Source organism: Coenobita brevimanus, chromosome 18, assembly GCF_032717465.1.
Source record: "Coenobita brevimanus isolate Jiangsu-jjx chromosome 18, ASM3271746v2, whole genome shotgun sequence".
Classification (NCBI taxonomy): Eukaryota; Metazoa; Arthropoda; class Malacostraca; order Decapoda; family Coenobitidae; genus Coenobita; species Coenobita brevimanus.
Window position 1 is genome coordinate 20,514,933 of NC_136971.1, and position 16,389 is coordinate 20,531,321.

Genomic DNA, 16,389 nt, shown 5'->3' on the forward strand with positions numbered 1-16,389 from the left:
TTAACTATTAGAGGTTGGGTAATAGCACGAATAAAAAAAAAAGTGCGTCATCAGATTGAAGAGGTTGACGTGATCCATCATATCATTCCCAATACAATATGTTGGACAGATATTGAGCAGTATCTCATGAATTGGACCCAGACAGTGTTCTCATTTTTGCATGAATCCCTCTTTCCTTATGAGAGCCGACGATTTGACTATTATATATATAAAAGAATATTTTTCGAAAGGGATCCCATGAATCAGACAACATAGGAGGGAGATACAATATTCTCCGAACGTGAAGCCAAAATCAATCGACCTAACCCAGGAATCGCCCACCACCCCCTAAAAATTTCATAACGCCAACACTAACTCTTACTCACCACACCCCCCTCCCTTCACCACCTATGTTCCCAGGCTTGTGTCTGTTGTGGATGAGGGAGCCTGTGGTGCATTAGTTGACACATCCAGCTCGCAAATGGAAAAATCCAATTCTATTCTCTGGCCAATTACACTGCTAGACGAAGTTTCTTACACTATTTGTCCCTGTTTACATAGCAGTACCGCTGAAGCCCTGGCCTGTAACATCGATTATTGCAGGTCGTCTTGTAGGGGAACGCCGGGACTTATGAATAACTGACTGCCTGTCTGTCTCAGCAGGTGCTAAACATTAATTCTGAGAATTCTTATTATGTAATTTTTTCATGTATTTGTAGGTTAAACCTCTCGAGGTCGAAAAAAGCCTAGAATTCCATTCCACTGATCCCGTATAATTTTCTACCGAAGACCTCGAGGTGACTGACCCAAAAAAGGAGGTTATCGTCCGTCCGTCCATTCCTTTGGGCTGCACAAGCCTCAGTTGTGGACCTATTCTGACGATCGAGGCATCAAATGAATCCTCTCCAGTTGACGGTGAGCCCTCGTCTTAAGTGAATATACTTACATCAACCCCAAGGTTACAGTGACCAAAAAAAGGTCTAGCCCGTCAGTAGAAGAGTGGACTGTAGCACCAGTCGAGCAGGGCAGTACTCCCAAGGTGGATGAAAAGCTGATGACAGGGAGAGCTGGAGCTCCCGTTTCATCAGCCCTCGGGACTATTTCCAGACCATCCCCTTTTGCTGAACTTTTTCAGTGTCTCAGTAACACAGAGAGTATGCCAGCATGCTCTCCAATATATGTTTCTCTAATTATTAACACCAAACTACATGCACAGTACACACCACTCTTCCTTTTCCAAAATTTAATAAAAATCATGGCAGCTCAACACATGGCCTCGAAGTCCCCAGGGGGGGGGACCATAAATCCCTCCACCTTCCGCCCCTCTCCCGTTGACGACTCGAGCTGCCTAGAACCACTGTCTGACTCTCTTCTTCTTCATTTCTGCAACATTCGCGGCCGTTCCTCTAACTTTCGCTCTGTTGAGCACCACCTCTCCTTCTCTAAACCTCACCTGCTTTTTCTAACTGAGACTCAGCTGTCTGAGGCAACTGACAGCAAACTATTCTCTGTATCCTCCAACTTTCTCTATACTCATTTCAAAGCCAAAGGTGGCTGTTGTGTATATATATACGCAATGACTTATCTTGCTTTCGTGTTTCTTAACTCGATTCTTCTGAATTCTCTACGCTCTGGCTTTGGCTTTCCAGTCATTCTCTGACTAAATAATATCTGTGCTGTTTACTTATCTCGTAATTCTACTGACTATCATATAATTTTTTACTATCTTACTTCTGCGATGGAAAACATTCCATCCATTTCTCCTTTCTCTGAAATCTCCATTCAAGGAGATTTCAATGTTCACCACCACCTTTGGTTCTCCTCTCCTTTCACTGATTCACCTGGTGAACAGGTCTACATCTTTTCTATCCTTAATGACCTAGAGCAGCTTGTACAGCACCCTACTCGTATCCCTGACTGCCTTGGAGAGAGCTCCAACATACTTGACCTCTTCCTTACAACTAATCCTTCTGCTTACACTGTTAATCTTTTCTCTCCATTGGGCTCCTCCGATCACAACCTTATCACCTTAACCTGTCCTATCACTCCGGTACGGCCTGTGGACCCTCCAAAGAAACGTCGTCTGTGGCACTTTAAAGCTGCGAATTGGGAGGCCCTCAGGCAGTACTTCTTTGATTTTCCCTGGAATGATTATTGCTTCCAAGGCCAGGAGCCATCTGAGTGTGCCTTGCGCATTACGGAGGCTATTCTCTCGGGCATGGAAGCATACATTCCAGTCTCATATCCTTTGACTAATGCAAGAAAGCCTTGGTTTAATCACACTTCTTCTAATACTGTCCGCAACAAGGAGAGGGCCTATAAATGGTGCCGGAGCCAACCCATCCCTGAATCACATCTTTAATACGTTTCTGCCTGGAATCTTGCTAAGTCTGTGTTCTTCGCTCTGCTAAAAATAATTTCATCCATACTAAATGCTCTCAACTCTCCAGCTCGAATTCTTCCCGCTCCTTCTGGCATCTTGCCAAAAAAATTTTCTAACAACTTTACCTCATCATCCTTCCCTCCTCTTTCCTACTTTGACAGCTCTGTAGCTATTTTGGCACCTTGCCAAAAGCCTTTCTAACAACTTTACCTCATCATCCTTCCCTCCTCTTTCCTACTTTGATAGCTATGTAGCTATTTCTGCTATTGATAAAGCAGATCTCTTCGCTCAGACTATCTCCTCCATTTCCACCTTAGACGATTCCGGTGCTGTTCCTCCATCAATTCCCCCCTCTGACTTCCTCATGGCTGACATTAAAATTTCTTCAGCTGAAGTATTTTCTACCATTAAAGGCCTCAGTACTAAAAAGGCATATGGGCCTGATGGAGTCCCTCCTGTTGTTCTCAAGAACTGTGCTTCTGAGCTTACACCCTCCCTAGGCAAACTTTTTCGCCTTTGTCTATCAACTTGTACCTTTCCTTCTTGCTGGAAGTTTGCTCTCATTCAGCCAGTCACAAAGAAAGGTGACCATTCCCAACCCTCCAACTATCGTCCAATTCCTTTAATATCCTGTATTTCGAAAGCTTTCGAGTCTATTCTTAATAGAAAAATTTTAAAACATCTTTCCTATCACAACCTTCTTTCTGATCATCAGTATGGGTTCCGTCAGGGACGCTCCACTGGCGATCTTATCACCTACCTTTCAGACTCCTGGTCATCCTCCTTTCGGGACTTTGGTGAAAGCTTTGCCATTGCACTTGACATCTCAAAGGCTTTCGATCGAGTCTGGCATAAATCTTAAATTTCCAAACTGACCTCTTGCGGTTTCTATCCTTCTATCTGTGCCTTCATCTCTAGCTTCCTTTCTGGTCGTTCTATAGCCGCTGTTGTAGACAGCCGTTGTTATTCTCCTACATCTATTAACAGTGGTGTTCCTCAGGGCTCTGTCCTATCACCAACTCTCTTCCTTTTATTCATCAATGACCTTCTAAGCTGTACATTTAACCCTACCCACTCATACGCTGATGACGCCACCCTTCACCTTTCCATTCGGTTCCCGCAACGTCCATCTCAGCAGTTACTTCAGCAAACAAGGGATGAGGCTATGGCACACCTAATGTCTGACTTGGCTCGTAATCTGACTGGGGTAAAAATAATCTTGTTGTTTTTAATGCATCTAAGACTCAGTTTTTACACCTATCAACCCAACAAAATCTTCCACAGGAGTACCCACTAATGTTTAATAATATTCAGCTCAATTCTGCATCATCCTTGAACATGCTTGGGGTTTCATGTAATCGGAACTTATCTTGGAAAGATCATATTACATCTCTTGTAAAATCTACTTCCAAGAGATTAGGTGTGCTAAGCCGTCTCCGTTCCTTCTTTACCCCTGCACAATTGTTGACTCTATACATGGGTTTTATCCGCCCCTGTGTGGAGTACAACTCTCATGTGTGGAGAGACTCCCCATATACAGCTCTTCTCAATAGGGTGGAGTCAAAGGCTTTTCGTCTCATTAACTCTCCTCCTCTTACTAACTCCCTTCAACCTCTTTCTCTTCGCCGCACTATTGCATCTTCATCTCTTTTCTATCGCTACTTCAATGGTCACTGCTCCTCTGAACTGTCTGCATGCATTCCTCCACCTCTACGACGGGCGCGTAGCACCCGTCTAGCAGCAAATTCTCATCCCTTTTCTGTCCAACTCTCTAATGCAAGAGTTAACTGTTACTCCTAGTCGTTCATTTACGCAACAGGTCAACTCTGGAACTGTCTCTCTCTGTATTTCCTGCATCCTATGATTTCCAGTCTTTCAAACGCAATGTGTCCAGGCTTCTCGAAATGATCGGATCTTGAATTTGTCTCTCTGTTGTATTTTGTCTTCCTCTTGGAAAGAACAATAATTGGGGCTCACGGTCTTTGGTTCCTTCTTCCTCACATAAAAATTAAAAGTTGGGAATTCCCCTATGACGAGAAAAGTATGACAACGCTAGGCAGCCGTCCACCAACCGTCACCCTACCCCCGGCTGGTCCTCTCTCCACCTGCTTAAATATTTTATTTTTCCCCCCAGAGAGAGAGAGAGAGAGAGAGAGAGTCGTTTATCATTTATATGCTAAAGGATTAATAAGCACATTAACAACTTGTGAAACGATCACAAAACATAACACAATGGTTGCAAAAACTTGATATCAGCATGTAGTTACGAATCCGCAGGACACGGCAAGGATTACTGTGAGGTTATGTTTTCTGGTCCCTTACATGACAACGCGCAGCTAGCATATTCAAGTGAGAATGAGTATAGGAGACCTTAGAGTGTTAATATTGATACCATTAACCCCTTGAAGGTCGGAACACCTTTACTACTCTGTTTTTGATATCCTCTTTCATTCAGCTGAAAGTGAAGCATAGAAGGCCAGTTCTAGCAGCATCGAGGGGTGGCCAAATACAGTGTGTCACTTACTGTGTCTTTCACTCTCTGTCGTTTTGAAGGATGGGATCCAGGCCTTGTTTGGGATGCTGACCGGAGGGGGAGTATATACATAAATATACATACAGTATACACACACACAGAATTATGCAGTACAAGAGTATTAGTCGACTGCGTACCTGAGTAAATAAAGTTACTTTGGCAAAGAGGGACAAGGCAAAGCAATGGGCAGTCAACAGTACTGTATATGGAAGGCCTGTGACCCAGAAGGATATCATGGAAGTTCTTAAGAAGTAAATAATTATATTATTCCTCCTAGAATACTACATAGCTGGGATCGGCCATCAAACGTGTCATTTGTGGAGAGAGAGAGAGAGAGAGAGAGAGAGACACACACACACACACACACACACACACACACACACACACACACACACACATACATACATATGTACATCAGAGACAGACAGACAGACAGACAGAGATAGAGACAGAGAGAGAAATACACACACACACACACACACACACACACACACACACACACACACACACATCCATATGTACATACATACAGAGAGAGAGAGAGAGAGAGAGAGAGAGAGAGAGATCATATAGTAGTCAAGCTGTGTTTGTGTGTCTGTCCGTGTGTTTATTCGTTTCTTTCACATGAACAGTAATTGATATCGACCTAATGGGAGCGTTCACAAACTCAGGAGTTGCCAGTAATAGTCGGGTAATTTAATGAGGAACTCGGTCAACTACTGTCTCGCACAGCCATATTTTTAGTAAAATCTCTTCCTTGGTATTTAGTGATGAACAGCATATAAATTCTTCAATACTGTAATCAATGGTTATTATACCAGTTTTCTGTATATGATTTACAAAATATAATACTGAGGAACAGCTACTAGAATGCACAAACGACATGTGGTCCATTAAGTATTCGTCACATAATGTTAGAAATCACACTGCATGTTTAATTTGAAACACTTACCATTTAGTAATTAAAAGTATTCATATTTCATCTGGCAAGTGCTGAAGAGAATGTACCGACTATTAGGTATTTCAAAGAAAAAAAAAAAATATTGAGCCGAAATCATTCAAAGACGAAGCCGCCGACTGAAATCACAATTACCGACGTTTGCAAGAAGACAACAAAACTTGACGCTGGCGTGTGCATATAATCTTCATCTGATTCTTATAAATAGTTTGCACCCAAATGACTTCATCTTAGTACTGTATTTTATTGAGACATACTGTATTTATCTGAAAATTTTATTTGTTGAAAACTACAGTATACTAAAAGACATGACTGAGAATGTGAACGATCGATTGTAGACTGCGAACAATATAATGAATTAAATTAACGATTCACTTCAACTTTATCATACTGAAGCTTCTTTTCCTCAATCCTCAAATTATTGAGTAAATGTGTTCATAAAATAATACTTACGATAAAAGTGATAAAGGAAACGCAAAACTATAGTTTATTTGACCGCGTTCTTATTTTTCAGGTTATCAGGTGAACATTGGCAACTTTGGGGAGTTCGTGAACGCTCTCATTCTTTTTGCATTAGGTCGGGGTGAGTCAAGGGAATGTCAGAAAAATACCAGATACAAATTCTGGCGATCGTTTGCCACATGACAGTGCAAAACTGGTGGAAATCACCGCACAGGAAAATATGCGAGTCATTCTTTCGGCTTTATAGTCAAAACTGGTCATTGTGGGCTCAATAATGGTATGGAAACAAAGGTAATGGTAGTTGCAAACATTTTCTGATGGAAAAGCTATTAGTTGGTCCCGCAAATTTTTGCAGGCAAGTAACGGTGTATATATATATATATATATATATATATATATATATATATATATATATATATATATATATATATATATATATATATATCGTATACACACACACACACACACACACACACACACACACACGCAGGGGTATCAGACGCTGTCCAGGCAAAAAGGCGAACACTCTAATCCTATTTTGTTCTACTTCATTCTTTCTACTCCAGAAAGACCATGTACCTCTTATGCTTCTGAAGAGGGATTATAAGAGGTCCAGGAACTTTCTATTTTAGCTTTCGCAGACTAACGTACGATATTTGTGCGCATTTGTTTACTATTGCCGGTGACCTCAAATGACCTCGTAGGTCAACCTCAAATACCCAGTGTCCGAACTGAAAGTCATATGAGTCTCCATGCCAAAAAATTTGGCTGCTGGGTCCAGTCATTTGAGTGTGTATTACCATTGACCTCAAATGACCTTGTAAGTCAACCTCACATAGCCTACTTCTGAACTGGAGGTCATGTGAGTCTCCATGCTAAAAACTGGCCTGCAGGGGAACCCGGCGTTGCTCAGACCAAAAAGGCGAACTCTCTACTTGTGACGTCAGATGACCCAGATCTGAATATTGACTCCCCTAAAACCATCCTTGGGTCACCCTGATTCAAAATATATATGGGTCTGGGGGTCTCTGGCCCTTGGTTTGGGCATGAGTGAAGGACAAACAAACAAACAAACAAACAATGTAGCTCATATATATTTAGAGAGAGAGAGAGAGAGAGAGAGGGAGGGAGGGAGGGAGGGAGAGAGAGACAGAGATAGATTATGCATATATACACTATCTATTTATCTATCTATCTATCTACTCCCAGACGCCTTAATCCCTTAAGGGGATACCACAAACAAGTTGCCTCCATGTCTCCCTGTCCCCGGTCATTTCAATGCCCTTCCCTTAGCCCACACCTCCCTCTCTCATATACCTCTTCACTCCACCCCTCCATCTCATCCTCGGCCTCCCCCTCCCTATCCTCCCCCTCCACCTCACTCACATACACTCTCCTTGTTAGTCTCTCACTCCACATGGCTAAACCACCTCAATGTATTTCTCTTAACGCTTACTACCACATCCTTATCCACATCACAAAGCTTCACTTCCCCATTTGTCAGTCTGTCTCTCCATGTAACTCCACATGTTCCTCTCAGGAAATTCATTTCCACTGCTCTCACTCTTGACTTGTGTCCTTCCAACAAGGTCCAAGTTTCACTTCCTTACGTTAGAGTTGGTATCACGATATTATCATGCAACGACTTTTTTACTCCCATGCTCACTTCCCTATTTCTTATCACTGTTTTCAAAGAACCAGCAACCTTTCTTCCATGTTGTACCCTTTCAAGCACTTCATCCTCCAAACTACCATCCCTACTCATCACACTACCCAAGTACTTAAATGCACTCACATTTTCCAATTCCTCATCATCTAACATCACTGTACATTCAGTGACCTCATTTTTCTCGAAGACCTTACCTTTACTCATCCCTATATTCACCTTTAGATTCCGTTTCTTACACACTCTACCAAACTCATTCACCAAGCCTTGCAGTTCCCCTTCACCTTCACTTAACAATGCAGTATCATCTGCAAACAACAGTACAGGAAATTTCCAAATGCTGCCCTCTATCATTAGGGTTCCTTCAGTATCCACTGCCTTACCTTGTATCTCTTTTATTACCCCATCAATATACAGATTGAACAACCGTGGAGACATGACACATCCCTGTTTCAGTCCAACATTCAGACAGAAAAATTCACTCGGTTCATTATCCATACGAACTGCAGCCTTAGCACTCTCATATATACTCTTCACGGCATTCAACAACTTCCCATTTACTCTATATATTCTTAATATTCTCCACATTCCTTGTCTATCCACTCCGTCATATGCTTTCTTCAAACCCATGAAAGCTGCTTGCAACTCCTTTCCCCTCTCTAGAAACTATTCTGCTAAAGACCTAAGGATGAATATCTGATCTACAGGGTGTCCTATAAGTCCGGCATCAGAAGGATTAATGCACATTTCTTTTCTTTCCAGATATATGAATATGGGAGTCATTACGAGCATATTCAATAAAATTTCCTATGATGCTGGACTTATGGGACACCTTGTACACAACATCTTCATTTCCTAATACGTCCCTTTTCTTCTCCAACTAATTTCTCTGTTATTTTTCTAACTCTGTCACTAAGTATCCTATCATATACTTTTCCTATTACATTCAGAAGACAAATGCCTCTATGATTACCACACACTTTTTTCCCTTTTTCATTTATACAGGTGAATTATTATACCTGATTTTCAATCCTCCAGGCCTCTATCTTCGCCCCAGGCCAATCTGCACATCTTCCATATCCACATGGCTACTATCACTCTCCCATGCTTCATTATTTCACCACACACTCCATCAAGTCCTGGGGCTTTCCCCATTTTTACTTTCTTCATTGCTTCCACCACTTTCATCCTAGTGATCACTTCCTTCCTTCTCACCATCCCCTTCTCCCAGCCATTCCCCAGCCACTTATACTCGCATTACTTTCGTTCTCTGTGTTTAACAGTTCCTGAAAGTGTTCTCTCCACCTGCTCACTTTTTCTCCCTCCTCCACCATCAATCTACTTATTTATCTTTCACTCCCCTATTAACATCTTTATCACCCTGTCTAACTCTCTTTACCTCCTTCCAAAACATTTTCTTGCATTCCCACCACTTTACACTTAAATTCCTTTCAAATTCCTCATGCACTCTCTTCTTACTCTCTCTTATTAATCTCTTCACCTCTCTCTTCCTCTCCACATATAACTCTCTGTTTCATCTCTCAACTTCCTCCATGTCTCTGCTTCCCATCCACTCACTACATGCTTTCTTCTTTTGCACCACAGCTTGCCTTACCTCTTCATTCCACCATGCTGTTCCTTGCACCCCTTTCGTCTTCTCTTCACCTCACACACCACCTCACATGCTGTACAGATTTCTTCTGTGACTATCTTGCACACAACTTCCACCTGCCTCATCTGCTCCAAATCATATTTACACAATCGCTCCTCCACTTCTCTCTTATAATCTGTGTTTTTTCCATCCTCTTGCATCTTTTCTACCCTCCTTGTATGGACTACTTCCTCGTGTTGCTCTTTCCTTCTATTCATCCATTGCACTTGAGCCTTGACTTTCACCACCACCAAGTGGTGATCAGAAAGTCCATTGCCCCAACCTCTGTATGCTCTTGGATTCATTTCATGCCTCAACACACACATATTTAATCATTATCTTTCTGTCATCCACACACACATAATTATCAATCACTGCCTTCCGTTCATTCAGTTGACAACCCACTCTTTTCATTACCTGCCATGTATATCTGTGAATCATTTTGTGCCTAAAGAGGGGATTGGCTATCACCAACCCCCTCCCTGTACAAATTTCCACTAGGACACTGCCATTCTCATCCACTTCTGCAGGCACACCCCACTCACCAACTGCTCCATCCACCTTCACATTCCTTACTTTTCCATTCATACCTCCAATAAAAAAAACATTTCATTCCTTTCAAACTTTTCCATGCATGCTTCCACATTTGCCCAGACATTTCTTTCACTCTGTTTCCACAATCTTGCATTGGCGTATACACACATACAGTCACCCATGTTTGTAATCCTACTTTCTATCTTACCCACACAATCCTTGAACCAACCGATCCATACTTTCTTATATTCTCTTTCCCTCTCATGCACACAACAATACTTCCTCTTTTGCCCTCTCAGTCTCACCTATTCCTGCGCATATACCCCATCCATACTTCCATTCCCTCACACTCTCACCTCACCATTTAGTCTCAGTTAATCCACATACGTCCACTTTTGTACCTCCAAGCACCTGGACAATCTCTCTCTATTTCACCTTATCATTTGCACACCCTTGACATTCCATGTTGCAATCCGTACCATGTCCTTTCTTCGTTCCTTGGCCGTCACCTGTTTGCCTGTCCTGGACCGAGGCTTCTTGTATTTTTAGGTAGTTGTTTTCTGGGGAGGGGCACAAACCCTCCCCCAACCAACTCGTTGACACGTAGGGAACACGTGTATGTATACATATATACACACATATGTACATAAACATACATACAGACACATACCCCCACACACACACTCATATTTTTTTTACAGATAATGAATGGAGGAAGAAAAAACAAAGGAAAAAAAAATAAGTCCATGTGCCTAAAGGCATCCTCCATTCATAAAATATTTATAACAACTGGATTTGAATTGAAGTGGATTAAATGTTTGTGGGAAACAACTCCCAGGAAGTGAACTCCAGAGAGTAGTAGTCCTGGGGATAAGTGAATTTTTATAAGCAGAGGTTCTGCATTGCGGGGGAGAGAATGTGTGTCCATGGGCGCTCCCAGCTGCCCGAGTATTTCGGGAGAAAATGTGAAGGGGAGGCACAATTGAAGCCAGTTCGTCAGAACACTTACGGTAAAAATATCGATAAAATAATGCTAAAGAAGCAACATCTCTACGTACTGATGATGGAGAAAGGTCTTGCGTGATGGCAGGATTTTTTATTAATCTAATGGCTTTATTTTGAATTTTGTCCAACTGCCTCTATGCAACCGCTCCACATCCACTCCACAGTGGTGAACAGTATTCGATCTGAGAACACACATGACTTTCGTATATTGTGGCCCTCTGCTCGTCAGTGAAAAACTCACGAACTCTGTACATAAGTCCCAATTTTCTGGAAGAATTTTTAGCAAGGGATTTAACATAAGCTGTCCAGCTTAGGTTGGAGTTTAGAGTAACACCTAGGATATCAATTGTACTGGTTATGGGAATACTGACATCATTTAAAATTATGTGAGAGTCTGAGGGATTCTTTCTGTTGGAGAAATTAATGTATTTAGTTTTCTGAGCATTAAATGAGACCAGATTTGTTTGTCCCCATTGATTAATTTTAGAAAGGTCCTGGTTCAGTGAAATTGCTGTATTTATTTGGGAATTTATAATATCAAATTGTGTAAAGGAGGTACTAAATGTGAAAGAACTATGAAGGGTCGAGTCATCGGCATAAGAGTGTACTGGGTTGTGAGTGACAGATAGGAGGTCATTTATATGAATGAGAAAGAGGGTTGGCGCCAAAACTGATCCCTGGGGTACGCCAGCATTTATGGAATGAAAATGAGAATAAATTCCATCTACCATGACCCGTATTTTTCTGTTATGAAGGTAAGAAGAAATTAGAGGAACCAGTGATGCAAGGCCATAGTGTGACATCGTAGAGAATAAGGCCCGGTGCCATATTCTGCCAAATGCTTTTGATATATCTAGTGCTGTTGTGTGTGTTTCACTGTGTTGGTCTATTGTTTTGTTAATCTGATGGGTAAGAAGGCAAAGAATGTCTACAGTTGAACGTTCTTGTCTAAATCCATACTGCCGATCATTGATTAATTTATTGATTTCTAGATGCTTGATTATGTGTTTGTTAATTAGTGTCTCAAAAACTTTGCCAAGAATGGAAGTTATTTGCAATTGGTCTATAGTTTGATGGATCAGAAGTAACCCGTTTTTAGGAACAGGATTGATATTTGCTGCAAGAGACTGGGAAAGTTGAGGTACAGATGCATAAGCGGAAAATTTTTTGCCAATACAGGAGCCAACACTGAGGAGCAATTTTTAAGTACTAATGAAGGAATTTCGTCTGGACCAGTAGCTTTGACTGCTGAGAGATTCTGTAATAGAGTTTGTACGTATCTGGTGTGAATCATGAAAGGAGGTATTTGACGGGATTCAAAATCAAGTACAGAAATACTGTGATCTTCTGTATTTAGGGTTGAGTTTGTTGAAAAAATGTCAACAACAAGTTTGGCTTCTCCACATGGGTCACTTACTAGATTTCCATTGGGGGACTGTAAAGGTGGAATGGAAAAAGTGTTAGTGAAGTTAGTTTTGAATGAATTTAGGGTTGACCAGAATATTTTGTTATCATTTGGATTGTTTAGTAGTTTGTTAGCTTGTCTGTGTAGAAAGTTTGATTTAGAAAGATTGATAATAGTTTTGGCATGGTCTCTGATACTTCTATAATAGTTAAAGGCTTCTTTGGTTTGGGTCTTTGTATAAATGTTATAGGCTATTGTTTATGTTCTGTTACTCTAGCACAATTGTGGTCAAAGCATTTAGGAGAATTACATCTTTTTCTGTAACTATGATGGGGAATGAATGTCTCCATGCCGACTTTAATGAAATCCTGTATATGGCCCAATGTGGAATTTGCATCTTGGCAGAAAAAGGAGGTCCAAGGAACTTCCATGAAAAAATTATGGAGTCCCTCCCAGTCTACCCTGTCGTGGTGCCATTTAGTCACCACGACAGGTTCAGAGCAGGAGGGTGTGGTAGGTGTTAAACTGGTAGCTTGAATCAGACAATGATCCGAGGATCCGAGGGGGGACTTCACTTCGACATTATAATTATCTGAATTGGTTGTTAGAAACAAGTCCAATAGGTGGGGATTTTGATCGGGGTTGTCTGGTACACAGGTGGGTTGACTGACTAACTGGGTGAGATTAAATGAGTCTGCAAATAGCTCACATTCAAGACCAGGGTCATCAGTTCTGGCTGAATAAGTGACCCATTCAACATTATGGACATTAAAATCACCCAGAATAGTAATTTCTGATGCAGTATTAATGTTGAGGACACTTAGTTGTGAAGACAGAGAGTCAAATAAACTCGGCTCTGGAGGGGCATTAGGGGAACGATAAACACAACAGAAATATTTAATTTTACCAAAAGAATTTAATTTGTAGATGGAATAGTCGAAATAAGGATAATTAAATCTAGTAATCTCCTCCAGGACAATTTCTGATTTAGCAAGGCAACATACACCTCCTTTGGGTCTGAAATATACTGTAGATAGATAGACAGAGAGAGAGAGAGAGAGAGAGAGAGAGAGAGAGAGAGAGAGAGAGGGAGAGACAGACAGACAGACAGACAGACAGACAGACAGAGACAGACAGACAGACAGACAGACAGACAGATAGATAGATATACATAAATACATACATACATAAATACATGCAAAGGTCAGCAGCACGATGCTCTATTTATTGCTGATAGAAACAATTTATATATGTAAAAAAAAAAAAAAAAAAAAAAAAGGTAACATCTAGACCGAATTTCTCCCCTTCCAGGTGTAGCGGGCGGCGGCTGTGTGACCGTAGCTCAGTACAACGCCTAGGTTGATACGCCTATGGGCAGAACTCAACGCCACATGGCAAGGTCAGTTTATAATATTGTTATCCGATTTAAACCAAACTTTGTGGAACGGTTCAGAGCGAGACAAAAAGACTGAATACGAGTGTGAGACTTCGGTGAAGGTCAGAATCACATAAAAGGTCAGATTTCAAGGTCACATGGAAATGTCTACTCAAACAGGTTTGATCCGATATGGACCAAACAAGTGGAGGGGTTAAGTATCAGGAAAGAATGGAGTTATTCCTTTTTTTAAGAAAGCGATCGAAGATCAAGGTCACAGGGCAGAGTCAAATATTCGGCCCTCACATCAATTGTTGGACGCCGGAGTTGCACTCGTGAATACTCGTTGTTGTTTGTAACTGTGGTGGTAATGTGCTATGCAGCGGGTGAGATAACTCTCCTCACCTCATATAACCCTCGCAGTCCCATGTAACACACTGTAACACTTGCAATTACACACCTATACAACACATTAACACATGTCATAAACCCTGTGTCCCACGGTGTAACATCCCCACCCTCAGTAGCACACTAATACTTGCCACAACACTATATAACACATCCCATTACGCCCCCACGTAACAATGGCAGCTTCTATAACACCCTTCGTAACAGTGTAACACTTCCATAAGACCTGCCAGAACACTTCATATAGCACAAACACCTGCCATAACACCCAGCATGACGCTAACACCTGCCTTGGCACTCTCAAGTAACACACTGTAGCACCTCCACCTGATTTAGTACACTGTAGCACATGCCATAGTACTCCGATCTTCACTCCCTTCTGCGCCGCTTATTATTTTTTTTCTCAACGTCGCAACAACACTAGCCTTCCGTTCCAGCTAATGATAAACGATTCCATGCAGCTGTGTAAGTCACAGGAACTTACGAGTGCTAATCGTGTCACCATTAATCCTCTCATCGTGGGGACAGCTCTAGTTCTCTACTGCAACTAATGCCACACAAATTAATTCGACTGACTTTTAATAGCCTGAGTGTCAATACGTCACCATTAACCTTCTCATGATCGGGGCAGTCTATTGCTCTGTTATAACTGTTAAACGATTCTATTCAGCCGAATGGACATAGAAGCCTGCGAGTGTTAATATCCTTTATATGCAATGCAGAAAAATCTCTTTCGTGCCGAATGTAGACTACTTTCCAAGTTCAAATTACTGGATTCTCCTTGGCATAGACTTCGTCGCACAATTTCCTTACTGATCAGTGTTGCATATTTCACTTTATAATTCTCTTTTATGTTATGACATCAATATAGTGTGGCTAAAGAGTATACTAGAAGATATCAGGGTGTAATGTGCAATCTATATCTTTCAGGAAGAGATGCTACCAATCTCTAAAGGCAGCGTGAATACGGCGCTGTGTCCGTAACACCACACTCTTCTGTCTACAGTTTTGTTTATAACTGACAGCTTTCCATTTTGAATCCCCAGATTAGCACAAAATATGATACTAATTACGAAGAAATGATGTGATAGGGATGTAGAGCCGTACCATAATCTTATTGTGCTACCGAACTAAGTGAAATAAACCAGAAAAGAGCGAATACAATTTTGGGCCTGGCGGAGGGTGTGGCTTGCCTGGTGGTGTGATGGGAAGGGCAGGAGGGAGCGGGGTGGAGACGGGGGGAGCCACACGCACGCCAACACATACACACACACACACCCTCACCGCAGTGCAGCCCGACCTCCACTGACACTGACTGACTCCGGTCTTGGCCAAGGTGCGCTGGGCTCACTGCTTCCATTATCAATATGTGGAGACTGACGCTCTAAAATCATTAAGTAGCTCGTACTCCATTATAGTAATTATAATAATTGACTGACCGTTGTACATGGAATGTGCTACTTATTTTATTCCCCTGACTTATGGCAGCTTGCTGAAGATATTCGAGGAGGGAGACGGAGGTCTCAGAACCTCCCTTCCTCAGATCATATGCTAAGAGTGGTTTGTTTCCCTTAATTAAACTTGTGCCGTCCAAAGGCAATAATGTTATGACTAAAAAAAAAAAAAAAAGTTCTCGTGCATCATCCTCTACTGTTTGGTGGATGTTATTCACACTGGCTGTACACATTTGTCGTTGGCACCAAAATATCTGATGAGGAAAGACGGAACATGAGTGTACCGGCTGGGTGGCGGAAGCGGCTTCTGTCGCAAACGTGGAGAGAGAGAGAAAGAGAGAGAGAGAGAGAGAGAGAGAGAGAGAGAGAGAGAGAGACAGACAGACAGACAGACAGACAGACAGACACACAGACAGACAGACAGAAACAGAGACAGACAGACAGACAAAGAGACAGACAGACAGACAGAAAGACAGGCAGCAGAATTTTTTCTCGTTATTAAATTATACAGTACCACACACAGTTTCAATGAGCTCCCAAATAATTCGGTTATTTGCTTGTTAAAGAGGAACGATG

The 16,389-nt window shown here is 41.7% G+C and overlaps 1 protein-coding gene across 1 annotated transcript in view; it reads right to left on the bottom strand.

Annotated features, from left to right (window-relative positions):
- Positions 1-15,616, bottom strand: part of LOC145391509 (ATP-dependent translocase ABCB1-like) — a 298,980-nt gene extending 283,364 nt beyond the window's left edge. Inside the window, exon 1 of the mRNA XM_080266138.1 lies at positions 15,553-15,616. The gene's annotated coding sequence lies outside the window, so the exon portion shown is untranslated. The remainder of the gene's footprint in view (positions 1-15,552) is intronic.
- Positions 15,617-16,389: the final 773 nt, after the last annotated feature.